This window comes from Microtus ochrogaster, chromosome 4, assembly GCF_000317375.1.
Source record: "Microtus ochrogaster isolate Prairie Vole_2 chromosome 4, MicOch1.0, whole genome shotgun sequence".
Lineage (NCBI taxonomy): Eukaryota > Metazoa > Chordata > Mammalia > Rodentia > Cricetidae > Microtus > Microtus ochrogaster.
In genome coordinates, this window is record NC_022011.1 from 20,946,965 (window position 1) to 20,971,717 (window position 24,753).

The 24,753-nt window shown below is 41.1% G+C and overlaps 1 protein-coding gene across 1 annotated transcript in view; it reads left to right on the forward strand.

Annotated features, from left to right (window-relative positions):
- Cntnap4 (contactin associated protein like 4) overlaps positions 1 to 24,753 on the forward strand; it is a 292,183-nt gene that overhangs the window by 19,688 nt on the left and 247,742 nt on the right. The window lies entirely within an intron of this gene.

The following is a 24,753-nucleotide window of genomic DNA, read 5'->3' on the forward strand; positions in this document are numbered from 1 at the left end:
TCTCTCTCTCTCTCTCTCTCTCTCTCCCTCCCCCCTCTCTCTCCTTCCTCCCTCTCTCCCTTCCTTCCTTCCTTTCGACAGGGTTTCTCTGTGTAGCCCTGATTGTCCTGAAACTTACTCTTGAACTCACATAGATCCACCTGCCTCTGCCTCCCGAGTGGTGGGATTAAAGGTGGGTGCCATCAATGCCCAGCTACAGTTTTCTTTCTTCAGGAAAAACATGTATTCCTTTTAATCTTTTACAGGAAAAGGTTCAGTGTTTCAAGGGCATGGTGATTGGTGCTTTCTGCCTCCCCATTGTTAGGGAAATCTGGACACATCTAATGCACAGCACTGTGAAGAAGGCAGCGCTTCCTGGCTATGGTGTTGATTGGATACAGTTTCAGATGGGCTCCTGGAAATTGGGTCTATTTATGTAACATCTAATGGGGCTTTGGCTGGTGTTTCTCATTAATTCAGACCTTTTTTTTAACAAAGGAAAAGAATACAGATTTCCTAGGCGTTTTGTACCTCACATCTTCTTTGATCATTGACCTCTGTGCATCCAGCCTGGCTCTCTGTATAGTTGTGCCTGAGGCTGTGAATATTTCTTTCTTACTACACCAGCAACGCACTACAGCTTAAAGTATGTGCTTTATCAGACTGAGCAATGAGATTATCCTTTTAATATTTCTTTCGCATGATTTCTATCCTGTTTTTATTTTAGTTTTCATTTATGCACTGTGACATGTGCAAAAAGATTTAAGGAGAAGTGATTCTACAGGGAGTGAATCAGTTCATTGTAAAATTAATTTCTTAAAAGCGTCAAATAAAAGTTTTAAGTGGTCACCTGCAGCCCTGTGGTTAAGGCCTTTCGTAGGTTTATAGCTATTTGTTTGCAACTAGTGTTGAGAAAATAAATGTATTCAATCACAAACTTCTTCTACTAGATCATATACTAGTTGAGGTATTTTGGCCAATGACTAATTCCACAGTGGTAGATAACTTTGGAGCTGAGGTATCATACTCCAACACCCATGTTGATTTAAGTTTCAGTGCTGAAGTGGTTTTCCAACCCCAGTCTTCTGAGTGTTATGTTGTGTATATTATAGGCAGGAGTCTCTATCTCTCCCCCTCCCTCTTTCCTTCCATCTCCCTCCCTCCTTTCTTCATTTCTTTCATCCTTCCTTTCTTCTTTCATTAAAGAATACCACAGATGTCCAGAATCAACTGTAGTATTTTTAGTGGGTTGTCTTTCACTGAAAGTTGGGTTCAGCTTTTTGCTTTGTGCCCTATAGTCATTTCCAAAGTCATCCATACTTCTAAAAGAAAGAGCCAAAGACAGTAAGTTCTTGTCTATCTGGCTGCAGCTATGGGTCTCTTCTTATTTTTTTCAGTGAGCTTCTGGTGTGATGTACAGAAACAAGTGCTGTTTGAGAAGTTTTGGAGAGGGGCTCTGGGATAGATAAGGGAACCATCCAGCCACTCAACCTCTAAAATAACTACGTACCAGCTTGTTGTTCTAGTCAAGGAAACTGTGAAATCAGAAACCTGTCCCAATCTCTGATATTCAGGAACAAAAAAAAAAAAAATGGAGAAGATGCAAAGACACGTCTTAAGGCAAGTGTGATCAAACACAGATGTTGGTGCCTCCTGCACTGCAACACGCAAGTTTTGAATGACATTCATATTTCATGGGTGACCTGTCATTCCTTCTAACTTTTTTTTTTCCAAATTGAAATCTAACTGTTAACATCTCTGGAGTCGATTTAGGTGAGTTTTTATATTTTTCACCTGACTCTGGATGGTGTGAAAATTATCCTTAGGAATTACTCCCATTGAATATGTTCCATGTTAAATGAACCCTATAATTGCACACTTTGGAACTCTGGTTATTTTTCTTTCAGTTGGCACCGAGGATTCAGAGAATTATAGCTAAGATTGAAAGAAATACTAACTATGTTAGTTAGTGAAGTTTTTTTTTTTCATCCCCTAGAAGTATTTGATTTCATACAATTTACTCTTCCTAGGGTTCGGTTATTGTTCACTTAGCTTATTGCTTGTTCTCCCCTCTTGCCATTTCTGAGGCCCCTTGGGGTTTCATCTTATTCTGCTTACGCTACTCATTTATTCATTCAACAAGTACTTAGTGAGGCTCCACAGTGGGGTGCCCATTATGACATATGTCTTCAGTGTGCGTAAGTTGATCACAATCCAAAGTAGAATTTTGAATCTCAGATACATGGTGCTTTTCGGATCTTATTTCACTCCTAAAGTTTTGTTTTCCTTTAAAACAAAATTGCAGGCCATTGTTCGGGGTGCTTCCAGGGTGCCATTGTGATTGCAGACAGTACTCTTGGTTGGCTGTATGGCTGTTTCTTAACCAGCTCATCCTGGGCTCTGGGCTCAGCTCTTTAATTTCCGGGGTCTGTAGAAAAGCACAGCACAGTGTGATCAGAGAGAGGAAAGAGAGAGAAAGACAAAGCCTCTGGTGTGGTCATAGACAGGGCATCAGGTGCGGGCAGTGTGGCATCAGGTGCGGACAGTGTGGAACTTGGCTAGCCCTTTCTTGAAGGATGTATTAGAAAAGGCTGGAAGCGATCAGAGAGAAAAGGACTGTCCGTCATGGTAAGAGCCATAAAAGCTCAGGGCATTTGCATGCCCTGCAAATCGTTCAGAAGGACAGGCTGTAGGAATGGCATAGTTATAGATGACTAAAAAGTACTACCGGTGGTCTGAACATTAAAACCCCTTCATGTAAAGCTAAGGGCAATATTTTTAAAAGACATATATTTATGGAGAGAGAGAGAGAGAGAGAGAGAGAGAGAGAGAGAGAGAGAGAGAGTTTGTGCACATGTTAGAGTCCATTTGCTATGATACGCGTGTTAAAGTCAGGGGACACCTTTTGACAATCGGTTTTCTCCTTCCACTATGTGAGTCCTGGGGAGGGAACTCAGGACTTTTTACTCCTTGAACTATCTTACTAGCATGTCCGCACAATATTTTACCCAGAACATCAATGGATCATTTTACTATGATAAGTATTATACACACTCAAGGGTGTGACAATAAGTTTTTTGTAGAACTCGTGGCAATGTAAGGATGGGACTAGAAAGGGAGAGAAATTCAACTCTGATGTGGGACCATGAATAACAGATACTGAGCTTGTGGAGTGACTCTTGTAGGAAAGACAAGAAGTACAGAATCCAAGAATTCATTCACAAAGAGGAGGCACTGGAAGCATTCTGTGAGTGACAATTCCCATAGCTGATTGGCAGGAGAGATTCATGAGAGAAATAAGAGTACAGATTCCACTGAGTGGTATTAACTTTTGTTTTATTGTAAATATATCTATGCCTTCCAAATTTCATAGTTTGTTTTTTATATTTAATTGCTTTTCTGAATATGGGATTTTCCTTTTACTCATATTTTTCAAACTTCCTTTTATCTATCTATCTATCTATCTATCTATCTATCTATCTATCTATCATCTATCTATCTATCTATCCTCTATTATCTATCTATCTCTACTATCATCTAGCTACCTACCTATCTACTGTTTATCTACTATCTATCTCTCCATCTCTGCTATCTTCCATCTATCTATCTATCTATCTATCTATCTATCTATCTTCTCTCTATCTTACTATCTATCTGTCTGTCTGTCTGTCTGCCCACCTACCTGTCTGTCTGCTATATTCAAATATGTATATTTGTACATGTACCTCTTCAAGGTCACGCTGAGCCTGAGGGTGTGCATCCGACACTGTCACTTTTTGCCTTTCTTCCCTGAGACAGGGCCTCTCACTGAATCTTTTACATTAGGTGCCTGGCTGGCCCATGAGTTCCTGGCATCTGCTTGTCTCTACCCAACCCCTGGTCCCAAAGATGGGGCTGCAGACAAATGTGTCTATACCTAGCATTTATATAGTTCCAAGGAAGTCAAGCTCGGGTCCCTCTTGCCTGTTGAGCTCTCTTCCTGAACAAAGAAATTCAGGAGACAAAGGAGCATAGTTAATTGTTTCAGGCTTACATGTCCTTGAACAAGTGCAGTGTTTTGGGAAGACATTCATAGTGGTGAATGAAGTCTTTCTGAAATGAAGCTCAAACAAAATTCTTTCAGGCATCTTTTACTGTATTTTATCAACTTTTTTTTTCTCTTGACAAAAAAGGGAATTTTCCAGGATTGGAAGTTTTCTGGAGAATTCTTTTCCATCTTTGGTCACTATTATGTTTTCTTGCTTCTCATTGATCTCTATTCCATTTATCTTAGTTATTAAAGATGAGATGCTCCCTGGACACATAATGCTGAGTTCCTATGTTGAATTATCTACTGCTTCTTGCCAAGCTTATTGCTTCTTGCCAAGAACATTTAGTATTTAAGTATTTGCCACCAATGAGTACAGACAAAATGGGGGAAAACAAACGCCCACCTGAATTTAAAAGATTTATTTTTATTATTTTTGGTTATGTGTCTGTATGTGTGTCTATGAGGATATGTGCTTGAGGCTGGAGTTGTCAGATAACCCTGAGGTTGGGGGTACAGGTGGTTGAGGGTCACTCTGTGCGGGTGTTGGGGAACTGGAGGTCCAGGTGGTTGAGGGTCACCCTGTGTGGGTGCTGGGGAACTGGAGGTCCAGGTGGTTGAGGGCCACCCTGTGTGGGTGCTGGAGACCCAACAGAAATTCTTATCCAGAGCAATATTGACTGTTAACCGCTGAATTATCACTCCAGCTTGGAGCACAATTAGTTAAAGCTCAGAGACAGATATTGGGGTTCACCCTGAAGACCAGAAAAGCAAAGCAGTCAGTCACTAGCTCTTACCTCTACCTCAGTCTGACATGGTGGTCCTGCCTCCAGGAATCTCAGAATGAGGCTGTGTGAGAACTGTCTCCTCCCATCTTGTGTTCCTCTCTAGGGCTGGGATTAAAGGCATGCACCGCTAGTGCCCGGTTTCTATGGCAAATTAGTGCGACTACTGGGATTAAAGGTGTGTGTCACCACTGCCTGGTCTGTAAGGCTGATCAGTGTGGCCTTCAGGCAAGCTTTATTTACTAAAATACAAATGAAATATCACTACACCAACTCCTCAATTTGAATTTAAAACAGGCTCCTGAATTGGATTCAGTTCATTTGAACAAATGTTCCAAGTGTGTTCCATCTGAAGTGTGTTCTAGGAAACAGGCATGTAAAGTTGTGTAGACACTGCTTCCTGACAAAAGAGTCAGGAAAGGGAAGTGCAATGGTCCACGATGGTGGTCCTAACTTGCCTTTTTGGAAACTATACATCCTTTTGAATCCGTTTCCTTGGTCACACCTGGGGATTCAGCAGCCATCCGTAGATGCTTCTGAATTATTGACCATATCTGATACCCTAAGATTTGAGAAAAGCCAAGATAATTGCCCCTCCAGAGAGCTTTAGTTCTCCAGTGTGTTCTACATCCTTCTGTACTCTTGTGAGATTTAAAACTCAGTGGCAGGAAACATTTGAGACTTCCTTTGGCTCTCCAATGGCAACTGTTACATTTTTAAAACTTGCCCCTGGACATATACAGCTATGAAGATAAACCTGGAAGGTCCCCCCCCCCCCCTTTGACAAAGTCATGAAGAAAGAAAGAAACTTTACTAAATTTATACGTGAGCTTGGAAGACTGATAAAAAGTATGAAGGGAGACCATTTGTAAAACAGCAGAAAAACCTTAGCGTTTTAAGTTTTACAAGCATTTTAAGTATTATATGTTCATGTGTGGACAAGAAAACCAGCAACTTGTTTCCTTAAAGCCTTTTTAATTAGCGTCCTAGGACTGGGATTTTTAGCTCAGTGGCAGAACCATTTGCCTGAGATGGTCAGTCCCTAGATCCCTCTACACACACACACACACACACACACACACACACACACACACACACACACACACACACACACACACACACACACACACACGCACACACACTCAGACACACACACAGACACACACACACAGATACACACACAGACACACACACAGACACACACAGACACACAGACACACACACACACAATTGAAGACACCACTTGGGTAGCCTCTCTTGGCTATTTGGATTTTAGTATTTGTAAAATATTGTTTTATCCACATTTTGCTTAAAACCTGCAAACTATGTTCAACTTTGTTAGAAGGTTGAAGCTACTGATAGAAATACCTTGCAACGTGAAATCTTTGAGACAGTACCTGAACCGAAGTGGTTTGTTTTTATTCAGTTACTATAATATGCTTAATCTATTTGTTCCACCTCTAAAAAGTGTAAAAAGGGATTGTCTTTCCAGATGTGCACATCATGAAGTGATTTACAGTAAAAATTGGATTCCTAGTGTCTTCGAGAATTAAGATAGTAATTTTATTTAATTTACTTGAGCCCAATTTACTATTTAAATTTCCCCAAGATCTTTGACATATATATATTCCCAGGCTGTGAAACAAGCCATTAAGTTTAAAATTTGCAACTTTTACTAGGCAAAAAGCCTAGAAGATTAGGAGATTTTTTTTTTTTCAAACAATCTCCCTTTATACATGGTCTCTTGCTGAACCTGGAGCTAAGCTAGCGGTCGGGAATTACAGTTATCCACCAGTCTTTGCTTCACAGTGCTGAGGGGTGCTGAGGATTTGAACTCTTTTTTCCTCATGTTTGAACAGCCAGTGTTCTTACCTGCTGAGCTCTTTCCTAGCCTCCTTGTCCCCTTTGATAGGCTCATGTGATGCAGAAAAAAAGTCTTTTAAAAACCTCAAAATATTCATAAAATATTCCTTCAATATTCAAACTATTTAAAGAAACATTCCTGTAGTAAGAACGGATAAACCTGGTATTAAGCTAGAAATGGGAAGCCATCCCTGCTTCTCGGTCCCTCCTCTCCACTTCTCTGTGTCAGATGAATCATTCTTTTTAGATCAGCTCTAGTCAGAGACACTTTCCCATCCCTGCAGCCTTTGTTCCTCTATTCGCATAGCAACAAATCACTACACAAATCAGAGCAAACCCTCGTTCAGGATCCCTACATCCCCTCCTCTCTGCCTGCATGGCCTTTCAAACCAAAGTGTGGGGCCGGGCACTTCAGCAGGGCCAAGAAACATGGGCACGGCATTTCAATGCATTATTTTAATTACTGAGCAAGAGTGTTACACGGGGTACCATAAAAACAAGGAGAACACTTAAGCCCAAGGAGGTCAGCCAACAGGTCTTTGTCTGGAGGCCATTCCATGCTGTGGGTCTCAGCAGAGGTACCGCAAAGCAAACGCAAATGGAACTCTTAGTTTAATCAAAATGGAGTAGCCAGGCTGACCCGGAATGTAATAATCAGAATGTAATAGTCCTGGAACATCTATACCAACGGCTGATGGGGTGGGAGCAAGTAGAACTGAAGATGAGTTTATAATTAACGCTCCAGGTTTTATGGATGGCAATTAGATTGTTTAGATTACCCCATTCCTGGGCCTGTGAGTGGTGGCAGTCTGAGAAGCAGCCAGAGCCTCTGTTCCAGGTACCACAGGGTGGGAGAAATGCATTAGAATCTGAAATGCAGATAGAAAGCTAGTGAGAGGTATGACCGTGTCCTGGAAGTAATGATGAATACGTGGATACATGCGTGCCTGTGATGGCATGCAGTATGCCATAGTCACACAAAGCTTCTAAAGCTCTGTTGCCTGCAGGGATATTGGAAAGCTGGACTCTGAACCATCTCCAGGTTGTTCTAATGGTCGGTACATTTCTAGAGGCTCTCTCTTTCTCATCTCATAGCAGAGACATTATCTGGGGGGGGGGAGGGGGACACAGTCCCAAGAGCCAGTAGAGACGGGGAGGTGGAGCAGCAGAGATGCTAAGGTGAGGGGCATCTGCCAGTTTCTCTGTACTCTGACTTTCCTAGTTTCATTGGTGACGATGTCCTGTGTTCAGAAATTTAACTTATCTTTAATAGTGATGTCTGGCATCTCATTGGGGGCACATCTAAAGAAATCTTGCTCCAGAGAATATGTTCGATCGCTGTCGTTATGTGGTGTGCCTCGTTCACCCCTCCATCATGCCCCACTGAAAACAGTGCCTTCAAATATTTGCTCCGGTGACTCTTTCTGAGTTCAGACAGTAGGGGTTGGGAGAAGAGTTCAGTTGGCAAACAACTTCCCTTGCAAAACCGGAGGAACTGAACTCCACCTGCAGAACCCAAGAAAAATGTCAGGCGTTGTAGCACATGCTTAGAGTGCAAGCATAGAGAAAGGCAGAAAGAAGCTCCCGTGGACTCACTGGCCAGCCAGTCCAGCCTAATTGCTAAGTTCCGGGCCATAAGAGACTGATGTCTAGAAGGTAGACAGACTCCCGAGACTGTCCTCTGGCCATTTCATGAACACAAATACTCACATGCCTGTACCTGCACACACACACACACACACACACACACACACACACACACACACACACACACACTTATACTTATGCACCCCCATACACTAGGGAAGCAAAAGAATGGTCAGATAATAATATGGGAAAGTGGTGCTGGCAGCGTAATCAGCATCGTAATAGAACTTAGTGGGAAAATAAACATATGCCCAAAGACTTCAGCCAGAAATTTAAATTCTCTGACCTCCAGCGCAGCACCTAGGAAACAGACAGATGTTCTTCAAGGGGTTCGTGTGAGGATTTAACTGACTGGGACATAACATGAATATCTATAACTGTCATGGCTTATTTGCCAGGGTTTTAATGGAAGGAAGACTTGTTGAGGTTCGTGGTTTCAGAGACCTCTCTCCATGGTCTGCTGGCTCCATTGATTTGGACCCAAGGTTAGGCAGAGCATCATGGCAGAGGGCACAGTGGAGCAGAGCTATTCACCTCAGGGTGGCCAGGAAGTCTAGACAGTAACAGGAAGGATCTGGGAGCCAAAACGTGTTCTTCAAATACTCGCTTCTTCTTACCCACTTCCTCCAACCGGGCTCCACTTCCCACAGTTCTTCTAACCCCCAAGTCGTCTGTTCAAGATTCTAATTCATCCGTGAGTTAAGTCATTGGGTAGGTCAAAATTCTTGGCCACTCTCACACACACCCAGACTTATGCTTTGTTAATCTTGCTCTCTTAGTCCAGTCAATTTGATAATCCAGATTAATCATCTTTCTCTTAGCACTCTTTCTCTACAGAGACCCAGTTAAAATTTCACTGGTATATTGGTGTGGGTCAAGTTATTCTATGGCTGTCTTCCTTTCTAAGCATGAAGCCAATTTGCAGTATATCAAACATTTTGACACATGTCAGAGAGGTATTTGAATTATAGATCAATGGGAGGGATGACTTTGATAATAGAGTGCCTATGGGGTGAATGAGCAAACAAACAAATACTTGGTCAGCTCAATAGCATTTTGTCAGAACTTAAACGAAAATGGGGAATGATAGACATAAAAACAAAGTCAAAGTTATATTATTTATTCAAATACTCGCTAGTGCTTAAATTAGAACTTGAATTTTAAAGCTACACAATTCAAATCTCTAATTCTAATGAAGGTGTGGGAGGAAATATCTGTAAAAATGGGACCCAAAAGAGAAGCTTGAGAAAGACTATTGAGTTTTGCCTTTTCGTTTGGAATTGTTCAATTTCAGTTTATTTTATTTTGCAGTCTTAGTTTGGACTCAAGATTTTTTTTCCAACCTCCTGAGTGCTGGATCACAAACATGTTGCACCATGCCTAGCTGAGACAATGTTTTGCTAAACAAGGTATCTCGAAGAACCAAATAGGGAATATATGAAAACCGCTTTTAGTACTGTCTTATTGAGAACTTCAAGAATTGCCTTAAACTAATGATTTTAAACTTAGCAATTTGAGTTTTAAATGACCAATTTAAAAGGATTTTTTTGAGGTGTGTTTGAGGCCAAAGGTAGCTTATGTTAGACTGTGCAAAAAAAGACATGGTGAAACATATTTTCTATTTTTAACTAATCCATGATCTTAAAATTCATGACTGACTTAAAAAAACGCATGTCTATGACAGTATTAACAAGTGACAAAGTGCTTGCAGAGTATATCTGGACTCATCTAAGGAAAGATCTAGAAGCAAATGGATTGCCAGAATTTGTCTAATTATGAAGGGATGCCACCAGAATGTTGGAAAGGACACAACAGCTTCATAAAGAGACAAAGGACCTAGCGACATTAAGGACACTCCCCAGGTGACAAGTTTTCAGCAGAATTCAATTTCTGGCAGCACATGTCATGTTTTCTTGTGTGTTTCCAACTGGAATCTCAGGTCCTATGGGAGGAACAACTCCTGCATCTTACCAAGGGGCACCAGTCAATGACTTGGCAATTTGCATCTTGAAGATGAGAAGGAGAAATTTCCTTCATCTCTCTGATTTCTTTCTGTTTCTGTCCTTTAGGCTTTTTGAAGGGCAGGATGACCTCACCTTTTAGTATTTGAATATAAAATAATAAGGATTTTGGGGGTGGGTTGGGGAGAGAGTCCCATGAAAGCCAGGCTCGTCTTACATTTATATACTTGCTAAGTAGTCAAGAATGACCTCAAACTCTTGATCCGCTTGCCTCTGCTTCTCCTGTGTTGGAGATACAAGCATGCACCCAGTTTTTGAGATATTGGGGGTGGAGCTCAGGGTTTCATGCATGCTAGGCAAGCCCTTCATCAGATGGGCTATATACCCTCAGTTCCAAATTTTAATCAATTTAACTCTATGTCCCAAATCTCTTTTGCTGGGTGATATTATGTAACCACACCAATGTCAACAGATCACCTGTAACGGTTCCGCTTGCACTCACCTGGAATAGAACACGTGAAGACATTTGTCACCCGGGGTTAGAATCTTGGGTATCATCTTAGGAGTTTTGCCTAAAGACAGGTTTACAGAACCAGCTGTCCCTCTCAAAGAAAAGAGTCCAGGCATCAGAGCCGGCTGTTTTTACGTGGGCCAGGTGTTTGGAACATTTGCATTTGATCCAGCGGTTCCCTGGCCAGGGGCCCGGCTTTATGGGACAGGCCGTGTTTATGGAACCCAGTCGGATCTGTCATGGAGCTAATTCACACCTGCCCAGCCAGCTTTTAGTTAAGCTGCCAACACAGTGGAAAGCAACCTCTGAGGCCAGCCAAACCCGTCCCTTGCTTGATTATGAAATCAAACACAATAATCTTAACCAATGAAATGGAAACAGCTTCCGCCTAATCTCATATGTTATTGTTCAGAGAAGCGTATTGTTTCTAGTTGGCTTGATTTTCCTTCCTTGGCGAGAAATAGCTGTTTATTAAAATAGCTCTGTGGCCTCCCCTGCTAAAATCCACTTGTCTTCAGAAAAAAAAAAATCCTTATCACTTAAAGCCACTTCGGCCTCTATTTTTAAGTGTGCATGGTTGTGGTCAGTGGCACAAATAACGACTCTCAGAATGATTTGGTAATAAGATGGAGTATTTCTTCCTTGATGTCAAAATACCACCTAATATGACTAGAATGAAAATGTGAATTGAGGCTTACCCAATTTTCCCTCCAGGAATCAAAGTTTGAAACATGGCAATTTTATCAGTTAATGCAAATAGCGTGTCCATGGGGCCGTACTGTTACTTCACGCATCCACGGTGCAGTCAGCACAGCGTTAGTGAGAACATTCTCAGTGCATCCTTGAGCTATCTATAGTGCTCATGTTCTCCCAATCTTTTTCGCTTTCCTTACTAACCAAAACCTCTTGATTTCTGCTTCATAAGTAGTTTTCACTTCCATTTTTTCTGTAGTAAGCAGAAAACAACTCTAAAACTCAAGAGGTAGGAAGAAAACATATGGCCTCTTGGAACATTAAAACTGTTCCCTCATAGGTGAACCATGCATTGGAAGGGCGATTTTACTTCATTTTGATTCTGTAAAATCCTCTTGACTTAGAGGGGAGGCGGACGGTAAGGAATGCTTAGGGCTTGAATGCTGCCTTCTCTCTCTCTCTCCATCTCAGGGAATTGTTCTTACCCAATTTTCTAAGAGATGCAGATGTTGAAGCTTCTTTAGTTTTCACCTGGAGGAGCGTCCCAGTGTCTAAAAGCATGCCCTGCTCTTCAGAGGACCTTAGTTTTGTTCCCAGCACCCACTCCAGGCCACTGCCAAGGACCTGTAACTCCATCTCCAGGGGATCTGATACCCTTTGCTGGCCTTTGGGCGTATCTGCTTGTGCATGAATTTGCACATTCATGCACTCACACACACTGATATACACACACACAAACACACACACACACACATCATACCCACGAAGATCTTAAAAACTTTGAAAATAGTTTGAACTCTGGAAACTCTTGAATTAACAGGTGTTGAAAGTCACAATTATATAAATGTACATAGTACTGGTAAAACAAGGGGCACTAAGTGCTTTCATTATATAGTCCAGGCTATCCTCAAATTCCTGATTCTTCTAGCTTAGCCACCCAAGTGCCGAACTTATGTTCATGTGCAATTCTAGAAGGCTTTTCTGGACTCTGATTATGTTACTAAACATGGTTGAAGCCACTTTGAAGATGGTGGCTAAGCGAAGGACTCGAGCTGGGTTTCCCTGGGTTGTCCATATTGGTCTCATATAACCAAAGGGATCCTAGGAAGAGACAGAGGGTGGTAGGAGAGTTAGAGAAGGGTTGGTGGTTGATGTTAAGGTCAAGTGCAGGACCCGACCTTGCAGGTCACTGCAGGTGACCTTTGGCTGCTGGAAAGCGACAGTTATTATTCTCTTGAGCCTCCTCAGCAACATTGCCTCACAGACACTTTGATTTTAGCCCATTTGAGCTGATTGTGGATTTCTGACACTCAGGGCTGCAGGATAATAAATGGGTGTCATTTTGAGATGCTGAGTGCACAACAGTTTGTTAGGGAAGCAAATGGTAAATGAACATTATAGTCACTTATCTCTTCCTTGCTCTGCTTCTGTCTTTGGGCTCTGAAGAGCAAGCCATTGTCTGTAGAAATTTATTCAAAAAAATTTCCTTGAACTTAGCAGAAAAGAAAAAAAAGGAAGAAGATAATGAAATCCTGTTGGTTTGTATTTTACATAGTTCTGCTTACCCCTGGGACTAACTTTTTTTTAAATGATTGATTATGTTCCTCTGAATGAAGCAGATCTTAGGTTAATTTAATTTTATTTTGGTATTTCTATATTTCCCAACTGACCAGCTTTCATTTTTTTTATTAATTCCCTCTCTGAACTTCCTTTGTGTTCCTTATGTTGTGTTCTCTCAAGCTGAGTGATTAGTCATTTATTTCCATCATCTGCTTTTAAATCAGGTCTTTAAGACTTTTGAATGTCAGGCTTAGTTGAGCATCTAGTTAAGACTATGAACTATGGTAGATCTGGCTATTGAATGGAGTGTATAAGACTTAGCAGTAGGGAATGAACGTTAGATGTCAGGCACGGCCCACTGTTTTTCTTGGGGGCTTACTGTTTTAATTTTGAAGCACTCGTTTTGAGAATTCCTCCCTGGAACAACATCTTACATCCTCTATCATTTTCAGGTTCCAATGATAAAACAAAGCTCAGTTATACCAAGGCTCCCCTTGAGGAACCAATAGTTTACTGGGCTTATGGATAAGATGTTATTGACAAGAACATGAGTGACCCCCAAAGTAACCTCACTGAAAAATCCTCAGCCTGCGTGGACAATGGCTTCTCTATAGTCATATAAAGGGAGAACTCTCCCCAATCCTAGACTGTATAGTCTAGTACCCCTTCAAAAGTTGAGATCCCGAAGACTTTGTGCAATGAAAGTAGAATTGCCTACCACTGGATGGGAGGAGAGGGCAGATATTCAGGTGAAGGGGTCAGTGACCCTCCTGGCTCCCCCCTCCTTCTGTGAGGGCATGTCAACAGTCCACAAACCTAGCTTGTGAGCAGACACAGCTGGTCTTGTGAAGACGGCCTTTGTTCTACTTGGAGGATGGTGCTATGAAATTCATCGCTATCATTCTAAGGATCTGTCTTTCCTCAATGATTGTTCCTCAGTGCACACAGTTAGTGGGCCCCACAGTTTTACCAAATTCTTCTTCCTGACACCCTGATCTCTAAGTGAAGAAGCAATCAAACAAAACCCTAAGGCCACTTAGTCAGATAGGTCCCCAACTCAAGGTAGAGTGTGTCTAGTTGGAATGGTTACAGGAAGCAGAGTACTGTAAGAGAAAGTAAGATGTCTGAGTGTCGTCTTCAAGTCAGAAGATTTGGATGTAAGATGCCAGAGGAAAGAAGTCAATATTCTTGTACCTCTAATGACTCCTGTGCCACCTGCTATGAATGTTTTGTTTCCACGAATGTGCTAAATCCATTTATCACACTAATTTCAAAGGTGGTGCATTCAAGACAAGCATATTAATAACTCCTCAAAAATACATTTTTTTCTTTATTCACTGGAACTGGGAATCAAAGAGAGAGATGCATTATTATGAGTACCTTGTCCTATGCTTTCTATATCTTAGGGATTTTATCACATGAAGCGATCAAGCTCTTCTGTCAAGGATGCTTTAGTGTGCATTGTAGGCAGAAGCGTGTCAAGCTGGAGGAGTGTGGATCAGACCCTGGGAAGTGCCTGAGCAAGCATTTAAGGCTTCTCTGGATCCGGAGCCCACATTTCTCAATTCCCATCATCTCCTGTGTCACTTCGGTTAAATATACTACTTGACCAAGAGATCAACAAGGAGCTAGGGAAGACGGCTGAGTAAGTTAAGTGCTTGGCACAGAAGCATGAGGACTGGAGTGATACCCAGATTACATGAGGGAAGAAAAAAAAAGTAGAGCATGTTGGTGTGAACTTTTAATACCCATGCTGGAAAGGCAGAGACAGGCGGATCTCTGGGGCTCACTGGTCATCAAGCCAGGCCTAAGTGATAAGACCAGGCCACCTGAGAAACCCTGGCAGGAGCCACATCTGAGGCTGACTTCTGGCCTCCACACAGAAATGCACATAAGTATAGGTATAGCACATATAAACACACACCACACACACACACACACACACACACACACACAGAATTAGAGACAATTTTTGATGATGAAAGGTATACATACTCAATACTCAGCCAAAGCAAGCATTTTTCATTTAATTAAAAAAAGCATAAACAAAACTAAAGATGAGTGTGAAATAAGAAAAAAAAGTAAGTTTGACCACACGTAAATAAAATGTTATAATTAATTTATGATTCTAGAAGCAGCAGAGAAGAATGACAATCCTCAGACCTTGAGAGGAGGGACAACATATGGAAATGTCACCCGTGTCAACTAGCAGTCATTACTTCAGCCACCAATGTTCATTGTTCCAGTTTTCTTGCCTCCCTAACAAGCAAATGAAGTGAAGTGTGTATGAGGGAGTGAAAAGTGAATGAATCAGAGACTTTTGGAAGGAAACGGCAATGTGCTCCAACATCTCATGTACATCAAACTAGATCTAAATATAAACATATTTAATTAGCTATGTTATGTATTTAAATACTTCTAAGTATAAAATATATTTAACTATGCGATATGTTTAAAGAATATCTAAATATGTTTTTAAATTATGTTAAACTTCTATCCACTAATTCTTCTGGGTAGCTTTTTTTTTTTATAGAAAACTTTGAAATTTATTTTTGAGCATGTCACTTGTGGTTACTTCCTCTGTGTCATTTTCACCCCCTGTCTCTTCTTCCAGTTTTTATTGTTACATATATATGCATATACCTTATTGAGTCCATTTAGTTCTGCTCGTGTGTGCCTATGTCCAGAGCTGATGACTTGGGACTGGACAATCAGAAGGGTCTCATCCCTGCAGGAAAATGTTTCTATCTCTCTCAGCTGCCATTGCCTACCTGTAGCTATTCATGCAGGGGTGGGCTTTTGTGGAATATTCTCTGTCCACATTCCCCAGAATCTTGCCTGCCCACACCATCCCTAACCCCCTAGGCTAAGTATTTATCTTAAATCCATGTACAATAAACTGCTGAAAAGCTTGCTCCATAACCTTCCATTTCTCCTATCATTACTGAGGAGACACAGTGGCCAATGTAGTCAAGGTATCTGTTGATGAAAGTCTGTGAACTACATAGACTAGTAAAGTACCGATGTTCACTTGACTTCAAAACAATTGCTTCTTTCACTCCTTCACCTTGGTTGTTTTCATGGGTGGATTTGTGGGTCTCTTTGTTCTAATATCTAGAATTTAAATAGTTGCTATTAAAACTCCAAAATCAATCAGCCTCTGGCTGTGCTGTCGTTAAAAGTTAACTGCCTTCCCATTAATCCATTAATTTGTGAAGATTAATTGGGAAAGCTCTTTAAAGGCAGGCTGTAACTTGGAGCGCATAAGCCAGTGTTTGCCTCCGCACGAAAGCTACCCCATTAACACCACGAGCATTAGCAGCCACGACTACAGCTTGCCCATCCTTGTGGAGAGAAAGATGCGCAGGCACTTATAGATTGCTGCCTATGCGAACTGTGTGGGAAGCATGTCTGTCTTGAGCGAGGCTTGTGTAAACATGCTGATAAATATTTACTTGTTTTAAATTGCAGCCATATGCTATTTTTTTTTTTTAAATTTAAGCCACTGACTGACAGTTAGAAGCTCATGTTTATCCCTTTTAATATATCTAAAACCACTATCCTCAAGTGAATGTTAATTTTCCTGTCAAAGTCAAATTAAGACTCAGAGAAGCTAAGGAGTTTGTAGTCGCCCGCCCTCACTAGTGTTTAGTTTTGCTGAGATGTTATTTTAGGGAAGGATGAGATGATGAGATCAGCGTGTGTGCTGCCTGTTCTGTTGCCTGCGGAAGAAGATGCTGGACCTTACTTCGTCTCATTTGCACCTTCATTTCCCCTAAAACTTCTTCTTTTTCTCAGTATGTCCCCTTTTATTTTTATTTAGAATTGTGTGCATTCCTAGGTGTGTGGATGTGGGTGTTTGGTGTGTGCACACGAGTGCAGGTGCCCTCCAAGGTGAGAGGCATTGGGTTCCCTGGAGCTGGAGTTACAGGTGGTTGTGAGCCACCCAACACAGGTGCTGGGAACTGAACTAGGGTCGCCTGCAAAAGCTCATCACCATGCTGTCACCTCTGCATCCAGTTTCTCTCTTTTACTCAAGTCCACTAGCATTTTCACTTTTCTTTAAAACTTATACTCCCCATGTACCCACCGTCACCACGTCACTGCAAAGTAGCTGCCTCTGTGTGCTCAGTCTACATGGCTTTGTAGGGAGAAAGGGGTGAGTGTGATATCATAGCCGTTTCTTCAGTCCTAAAACAGACCCATGAAACACCAGCATAAAGCATGAAGACATTTGTGAAAGCAACAAAACACTTGGATGGACAGGCATTCCTTTGCACATCTATTTTAGTAGTTACCAGAATAGCATGGTCCTGGCTGTGGGGCATAGAGAGCGGAGGTTTGAAATCTCTCCCATGTGGTTCTACTCTGTAGCTCAAATGAATCCTCTAAGGTGCCTGCTTCAGGTAAGACTACCTGGAGCCGGTTCATAACAGGTATATATCGATGTACATATTCATAGAAATGTCTCTATATGGAATATATGTGTGTGTGTGTGTGTGTATTTATACATGCATACATGAATTCTGGAACTGATCACTTTTCAACCACACTAAATTCACCCAGCTCTTCCATGCATCCTCAAGGCAGACTGTGGGTGGGATTTCCGTTGTGTGGCTTCTGAGCGCATGGGTGCCTATGCCTGGAGAGGTGAGATGCGAGAGCAGAGAAGAGCTCCCTGGAGTGGAAAGAGATGCAGAGCACCCGAATGAGGACCAGCGGAGGCTATTTATTCACTGTTTGCTGGCACTTAGGCTTGACAGAGATTCAAAGGCAAGCAGAAGAGAGTTGAAATCAGAGAGGGCTCCCGTGTACCCTGATTAGAGGCCTCAGGCATGGGACAGCTGTGACCAGGCTAAGTAGAAGCAGGGCATCCCCTGAGATTGATTGGGATCACATATTTGACTTGGTTTGTAGCCGCTCTTAACGTGGAAGCAGAGACAAACGTTGGGGAACCTGTCTGTTAGCTGCCAAAACCTGGCTCTTGGCAGGCACTCCCTTGAGGAGCTCATGTTGGGTTCTGGAATTGGCTGCTGAAGCCTGTTTTTTCATGTGGTTTGGCCTTTGCTCCTCCTATATCCAGTCTCTCACTAGACAGACATCAGAGACACACCAGGTGCAGATACAGGCGGTGGGTCAGGTCAGGTCAGAAGACAGGACTGCCTGAACTCAGGAAACCAAGAGTGAAAAAGAATACTGTGGTTGGGGATGAAATCTTGTCTTGCTCAGAGTAGTTTTTGGTAGGATACACCAGCATAATCGTATACTTTACCTTTTAAATTAGTTCATGGTTTCCAATTTCAAGTAGATGAGCTTTCAAAAATATAGATTAGAATAATTTTTTTTCAAGGATATGGATTTTTTCTTGAGGAAGAGGCCATTCCTTAATCCTAAAACTGTCAATGGACCAGGTCTGTGAAATCCATTTCCTCAAAGAATTGAAGCTCTGATGTTTTCAAAGCTCCCTATAAAATGAGTCATCGCTGCCTCTAGTATAAGGGAACTTTTAAGAAAATCATCTTCCCGCCCTCCACCCCCTCCCATGCCAATCTCCATTGCAATGTATGATTCATTAGCAAGGATGCAAATGGTTTTGGCAGCTTTTCGGAATATCAGAGAAGGCGGTTACTCAGCAGCAGTTAAGCTGCCTGTTTTTGCAAATCAGCCCCGACTTTCTACATTGTAGATTTCAGAAGACCAATTCTCTTTTAAACAGTGTGCTTAGCTCAGAACAGGGGATGAAACACTGTAAATCTATTCATTCCTAATGGGTCCTCGAGTGATTTATTTAACTAGTGTAACTTATTTTCCCTCAATTGTCCCAGTTGTTAATAGTTTATGATACGGTATTATCCAGGACAAAATTGCCCCAGTATCTAATAGGACAGTATAGAGTATTCATCAGGACCAAACGAGGGTGGTAAGAGATGTAAACACTGAGAACGTGGTAAGCACCCATAATATACACTTATTATCTTAGTACAGGTAATATTGCAAACAGCTTAAGAAAATTGAATTACTTTTATTAAAAAGTGAACAGCTTTTACTTACTTATGAGAATTATGCATTAAAGCCTTTTGCAAAATAAAAGGAAATTACTTTCTATCGAGCTGTATTAAAATACCTTCAATACAGCTTGCACCTCCGTTTGTGAGAGAATGTTGAATGTTCTCATGCATACAGCTTGCAAGAGATCTAATTTATCATTGTCTTTTTAATGACAAGGGTAAGTTTTTCTCCCATGGAAGAAACAAATGCTGACTTTTCTGAACTATTGATCTGGAAGCTAGAGTGTTTCTGTCTCTGACTCTTTCACCCAACACCCACATAGGTGTGCTTACACGTGCATGCACAGTGCGCACACACAGACACACACTTTCTCTCTGTGTATCTTAACACAAGCTAGAAAACTTTCTTTCCAGTTATGGATATTCTAACATAATTCATTAACTATCTAAATGTAATCAATCAAGTATAGCTTTTTTTCCCCTTAAACAAATGATTTTCAACTTTCCTAAATGCTGCAACCATTTGATACAGGTTCTCATGTTATGATGACCCCAATCATAAAATTAATTTTTTGCTATTTCATAACTGTAATTTTACTATTGTTAGGAATTATAATGTAAATGTCTGTGTTTTCCAATGCTCTTAGGCAACCCCTGTGAAAGGGCCATTTGACCTCCCAAAAGGTCATCACCCTCAGGTTGAGAACCACTTTTTTAAACAAAAAGACTAAAATCTGCAGTTTTACTACTTTCCACTGATATCAAGGAGAAAGCAGAAATTCTGCTATGACTTTTAAAAATGCCAAAAAAGGTGTTATAATTTTTTAAAAAGCAGAATAATGAAAGTTTCTTATGCTAATAGAAATGTCTAATAATATCCCAATTTGCTCTGCTACCATTTTGAATTCTGTAATCTTCTCTAAAATGTCTGGCAACCATGTTATTCCCTTCCACAATCAATGCACCCATCATTTTCCCTGTGTCTTGTTATTTCCCTCTACTTACTTTTATTTTTGCCAACAACATTACTGGCAGTGAAGAGACCAGGGTGCTGTTATGATCTGATCTAGTACTTAATAACAAAAACATAATTTTGTGTTGAGCTAGAGTAGCCTGTCATTCCAGTGTTGCACGCCTCCTGGCGTCAATGCGTATATACCAAAACGTCCTGAATGATCGTTATTCAAATGCAAAAATGCTGCAAATTAGAGCTTCATCCACGCTGAAATATGAGAGGAAGCTGGAGATTCCCCTCTGAGAGGCTGCTCCAGCAGAAGGCTGGGTGTTGAATCAGGAATGCTCTTTTCCAGCCTCAGCATCATTGGGATTTGTACTGTGGAGTCATGCCCTGTATATTAGAGAGTGTGCCGAAGACCGTCTCTGTACCTGATCTACAGGTCGCTGGGAGGAACATGCCTCCAACAGCCATTGCTCAGTGCCTCTCAGGGCTGCAGTCTGCTCTGGTTGAGAATCTTTGACCCGAGACATTGTCCCTCAATGCCATCAGTTCAGAACTCTCCTTTTACGACTGCCATCTGAGAAAGTTTGGAACGAAACTCACAGGAAGCCTGTATGTAATCTACAATTTCATCCTATTAATAGTCACAGGGAAATGCCCTGTTTGGTCACCTCAGACTCATTACTGCTGCCCAAGGTCTTCCCCTCTTGTGGTCAAAACTATTGAATATCAAACGTGTAATGAACAACAGCATGGGAAACCCTGAACTTGAGAGAATAACTTCTCAAGACACATTTTAGCAACGCTGCCATGGTGCCCCATCGCATTCAGACAGCAGAAACTAAAGGAATGCTCTTTATAATCATGGTGTTCTTATATGCTTGATTTTCTGCTCCAACTTGATTTATAAATGTCTCCATCCTGCTACAGGAAGATAAGAGAGTGAGCTAAGCTTTGTGCCTCAAAGACTTCATTGATAAGTTATTAATATTAAAATCTCAATGAAGAAGAAGAAAGGCCGGTTACTATGTGTGTGAGAGTGTCTAAGTCCTCCAAGTATGCACTATGTTATAGTTAGCTGGGGACGAATGACTAAACTGCCTACTGTTGGGAAGACTTACAGCAGCATGTAGAGGATTTGCAGCCTTGTGGGAAAGAAGAGAGTCACGCATGTGAAGGTCCAATTGGAACTTGACCCAACCTCAGAGTTCCCCACTCACACCTTCCATGATCCACCTCCCTCCCAGGTTGCCTGCCCCTCTCCCCACAAATGGGAAAAAATGACCCCTTCTCTTATTTCAGTCCTGTTCTTTAAAAACTAAAAGTGGAGCAGTATGGATTCTCAATTTACAGTTGACAAAAACAAATGGGCAATAAATATATACCTTCCAGAGTGGCTGCAGCAGAGGTGCTCTTTACGTTTGCCGAGTCGATCCTCATTTGCGTAATTGATTTGAGATGCAGTTAAATAGCCCCTTGCATCGCACACCTGCATACTGATAATGACCCCAAAGGCAGGCAGTTTTAGTGAACACGCGCTCGTACACACACACACACACACACACACACACACACACACACTGTCCCCATGTATACATAATGCCCTTCTGTGTACACACACACACACACACACACACACACACACACACACACTTTAGCTCCCACAGTGTACTAAAGCATTCTGGTTGTTGCTTTTATAATTGGGTACAACCACCCACCCCCTCCAACACTCCGTAGGTTGTAAGTCCTTTAATGTCTAAGCCCCTTACTACTTGAGTTAACAACTAGAATGGCTGGTGTTAGCACTTAAGCTAATCAATAGACATGCAAGAACCTGTCTTCCTTAAGAGTCAGCTAGAGAATTGGAGGTACAAAAGAGGGAAAAGTGAGCTATACATGGAAATGAGATAATCTTAAGAAACTAAATGGGGAGCTGGGGCTGGGGCTCAGCTGGTAGAGTGCTTGCCTGGCGTGCTTGGGGCCGTGGTTTTGATTGCTAACACGGAGTAAAACCCCAAAGAACAAACCAAGAAACCTCAAAAGAGGACCAGAAAACAAGGATACATTGGGCAAATTCTTGTGAAAGTCATTCAAGAGCAAGCTATGTTCAGGCAGAAAGAACTCTGTAACGTTTCAGGTGAATCCAGATAACTTTTGAATTAATCTAAATTAAATTACTGTCAAAGAAAACATTTGAGACAATAACCCTGCATGCTTTTAAATTACTAAGATACATAAAAATATTAAGTAGGAGCTTTTATTCTGATTAAAGCAGAAGTGAGAGTAACTTCTTAATTCAAAAAGGAAAGTGCTTTAAAGCTCATTCAGAGTACATTAAGCATGTGTCACTATCAAAAGCAAGCATTATCACTGTATTTTTTTTTTTTTTGTACTTTGCTGTTTAACAGTAAAAGCAGTATATGTGGGGCTGGAGAGAGAGAGATGGGTTTGTAACATTCTTGAGGATCAAGTTTGAGAATCAGAGTTCAATCCCGGGAGCCTGCCTACAAAAGCTGGATGTGCTGGCAACAATTGTCATCCCAGCAGCAGGGACATAGAAGGAGGTTGCGCATGCAGCCCAGCTTTCTCCATAACCTCCAGACCAGTGAGAAGCCTGAGTTGAGCTCTGGCCTCCATGTGCATGCAAACACCCATACATATGTGTCCCTTCCCATGATTACACACAAAGAGCAGTCTATGTGATATACATTTAAGATAAATAGATGGAGACTTGTCTCTACTTTAACAGAGCCTAAGATCTGCACAGGCATATGCATATCGGCCAATGCTTGTGTATTTTTGAAGTGTTATAACAAAATGGAATCTTTGGAAGGTGCCATTAATACCCAAACTTTGACCTTTGGCGATTTCATCCTGGGTACTTTCTTCTCATCTTGAGTCTACCCCATGGTACAAACAAATCCTGAAGTCTTACAGTTTCAATCCTTCTCTTAAAATAATTTGAATGACAAATCATGTATGCTTCTAAACAACAGGTTATTTATCTTTTCATTTACAAATTCCCAAAACTAGCAGATCTGCTGTTATAACTCAATATTTTCCCACTAAAATTATATTCCTATGAGCTAACCATTTTGCATTGCTGTTGCTCCTTTTCATTGCCGTGTATTATTTCATGGTGAACTATGCTGTCATTGTCTGTTCTTTGGACACTACATGTGAGTTGTGAATGGTTCTTTGCTGTTATGGATGATGGACGTGCCTCTGAGTGCAGAGACCCTCGCGTCTGCAGCTCATTCAGTGGTGTCCAGCTTTGTTGGTTTGATGGGAAGTGAAAACTGCTGGCATTTGTATATCACTCTTGTGGCATTCAGAAGGCCTCTTGAGACTGTTGTTCCTCATGGGTAAGCCATTCCCAGAAGCACTTGCTCCTTAGTGGAGCTAGTGGAGTCTTGGAGCATGCTGAAGTTCAGATTGACCAGCTGTTCTACAAGTAGTTACCTATGCTATTTCCTTTCTTTCTTTCTTTCTTTCTTTCTTTCTTTCTTTCTTTCTTTCTTTCTTTCTTTCTTTCCTTCCTTCCTTCCTTCCTTCCTTCCTTCCTTCTTTCCTTCTTTCTTTCTTTCTTTCTTTCTTTCTTTCTTTCTTTCTTTCTTTCCTTCCTTCCTTCCTTCCTTCCTTCCTTCCTTCCTTCCTTCCTTCCTTCTTTTCTTTTCTTTTTTTGGCTTTAAATGATCTCAGAATCCCACTTTATTAAGTTTTTTAAAATTAGATGAAGACTTGAGTACAGATACAAGAGAAATAAAAACACAAAGAAATATAAACCTTTGAACACTGAGAAATATTAATAGCATCATAAGCTTCAGGGAGGCTAATGTAGAAATAAATGAACTACAAGAGCAGACATGCATTGACGTCTAAGAATTTGCAGCAGTGTTCCCTTCAGACACCTATGCTATTTTCTCATAAGTATGGAGGGACTCCTCCTGACCCACATCCTTCAGTTCCTTTGGCCTTTTTGGACCCTGTACAGTTTGTCCACTCATTACTTGTAAAGATGTATCTACTTGTAGTTTTGGTGTTTTTGAAGTTTGTGCGTCAATCAATGTGCCTGGTATCTCGTGTGTTTTCTAACAAAATGGAAGGTATATCTATTTTTCTTCCCTTAAAACGACTTCTCTACTCAGGCTCCTGGATTGTGTCCTGGTTTATGGTTCTTTTATAATCATTCTTTCAGATACAAGTCTCCATGTGTTTCTTTCCTCTTTAAATATTTCTTTCATACGTTCTATAAATTTCTAAGCATCTCAACAAACTTTTACATTTTTATAGAAACATCTATGTCTCATTTGTTTCTTTTAGATGAACTTGATACATTTTGTGATTGTTTTTTTTCCCACTGTAGAGTGTATTTTAGAAACCATCGGTTCTTTTTATTCTGGGAACCTAGAGGTTGAACCCAGGGCCTTGCATATGCTAGGCACGCACCCTACCGCTTTGCTAGATACCCAGCCTTCGTTCTGCTTTTGTAAATAATTTGGGATAGGGTCTTCCTATTGTGACTGTGGGTCCTTGAGTTCACTGTCTAGCCCAGCTGGGCTTTGACCTTGAGATCTTTATGTAGCAGTTTTCTGAATTCCTGGGATTACAGGTATATTCCAGCAAGTCACAAGGTTCATTTTAGTGTACTTAAATTTATGCATTTTTTTGCTCATGATAAAAAAAAAACTTTTTTAAAGCATACCTTTTGATCTCACCATATTTTATTTTTTAATTCCTATAATGTCTCCTTTCTCTCTT